This window comes from Bufo bufo, chromosome 10 (assembly GCF_905171765.1).
Source record: "Bufo bufo chromosome 10, aBufBuf1.1, whole genome shotgun sequence".
Taxonomy (NCBI): domain Eukaryota; kingdom Metazoa; phylum Chordata; class Amphibia; order Anura; family Bufonidae; genus Bufo; species Bufo bufo.
This window is the reverse complement of record NC_053398.1, coordinates 28595213-28597054: the sequence shown is the minus strand read 5'-3', so window position 1 is coordinate 28597054 and position 1842 is coordinate 28595213. Positions and strand designations below refer to the sequence as shown.

At 48.8% G+C, this 1842-nt stretch overlaps 1 long non-coding RNA gene across 1 annotated transcript; it reads left to right on the top strand.

The window, feature by feature from the left end:
- The first annotated feature begins 1010 nt into the window (after positions 1–1010).
- On the top strand, positions 1011–1575 carry LOC120980914. The gene is made up of 3 exons (XR_005774590.1): positions 1011–1051; positions 1130–1346; positions 1437–1575. It is a non-coding gene; the product is annotated as an uncharacterized LOC120980914 (long non-coding RNA).
- Positions 1576–1842: the final 267 nt, after the last annotated feature.

The following is a 1842-nucleotide window of genomic DNA, read 5'->3' as shown; positions in this document are numbered from 1 at the left end:
TAAAGAGACAAAAAGAGGCGAGTCATAAGAAGCGTGCTCGGCTGAAGCAGCTGTGTAAGTCAAAGAGCGAGAAAGATAAAAAAATAAAAAGAGAGGGTCTGCCTGTCACATGGACATGGGAACATTGTAGACAATGTCTCTTGGGCAAGATGTCAGTGTGGGTAACAAACCAAGCACTGATGGCATGGGTCTGGCAAAATAAAGGGAAGCCTCTGACCCTGACCACATCTTCCAGGGGGAAGGTTGAGCCAGGCGATGGCAAGAAAATGCGGATGCCCTGTCACGAGCATCCAGTTGGTACATGTGTTCACCCCCACAGGTTTGAACAGAGGGGGGGGATATGTGGCAATGTGAACATTAAGGTGTTGTTTCCCCAGGTTCCAGTCCGGGACTTAGGGCATGCTCATGTCCAGGGATGCTATTTAATCCTGCTAATGGATCCTGGGTGGGTCTCACTCTGGAGAGTGTGCAGACAGAGGCCTGGTGAGGCTCTGTCAGTGTGGTCTCAGCTAGGCAAGGCTGAGGGGCCATGAGGCTATGCAATAGCCTGGACTTTGGGGGACTCAGCGACACCCAGGAACAAGCATTGAAAGGTCAGAGTCAGGAGGACTGCTAGACCACAACCCCCTCCAAAGGTTCTGCATTTGTTACAGCCTGAGGGCTGGTGGACTGTATGTCTGGGGTAAGCCGCACCTGGTTCCATGTGTGAACGCTATCGTATAGCCGAGTTAGGGATACGATGTTTATTATGTTTAGGTAGAGCCCAGACGGGCAGGCTTTTGTTTTATGCCATGTTGTGTATGAAGAGTGTAAAATAAATTGCACTGTTTGGACCTGAAACCCAGTGGTTATGAAGATCCTTGTGAGAATGACCCCCGAATAAGAGGCGATCCCTTACAATATATAGATATCGTAATTTTATATTTTTTTTTAAGTACAGTCTTCTAAAAAAAAAAATATTTGTTTTTAGCAATCTGCACCTAGAGCCGCCAGCGAGGATCCCCCAGTCGCCTCCAGAGTCCGCGGGAATGAGCGTGGCGGTCGTAGACGTGTAAGTATTGAATTAAGTAGTTTTAATTAGCATTTTGTATTAGGATTTACATTAAATTTTGTATTTCCTTTTTTTCAGGGTTCCATAGGCTCCACCAGGGAAGATGAGGAGTTCGGGGTTCCGAGCATAGATAACCTGCTCCTCATCCGACTGGTGGAGGCGCGTCCAGCATTATGGGACCACTCCGACCGCCACCACGCCGATCATCGTCGTACCCAGCGGCTCTGGAGGGACATCTCTGCTTCAGTTTTTGAGACCTGGGGGGATCTAGATGCGGCGGCTCAGGAGAAATATGGTAAGTAAAACAATATGTATTTTAATACTTTAAAATATTGTTCTTTTCCTTCATCATGCTGATTTTAGTTTTTATTGTTTTTTTCGATAGTCAAACTGGTTACAACGCGTTGGCGATCTATCCGGGACCGCTTCAGGAGGGATTACAACAAGGAGGTTCAGGCCCCGAGTGGCTCCGGAGGAACCTCAGGGGCCACCTACATCCATACGGCGGCCCTGGGGTTCCTACGAAGGGCGATGGCACCGAAAAGGTAAATATTTATAACAACTGTTCAAAAAATAAATTGTAAAGGGGCTGTCTGAGACAGCGGAGCGTTTGGCTCCCCTGTTTTGGCCAGCCCCCCCCACAGTCAGATGGACAACTGTTCTCTCCGTCTGACTGTAAGGGGCTGTCTGAGACAGGGTAGCGTTTGGCTCTCCTGTTTTGGCCAGCCCCCCCCCACAGTCAGATGGACAACTGTTCTCTCCGTCTGACTGTAAGGGGCTGTCTGAGACAG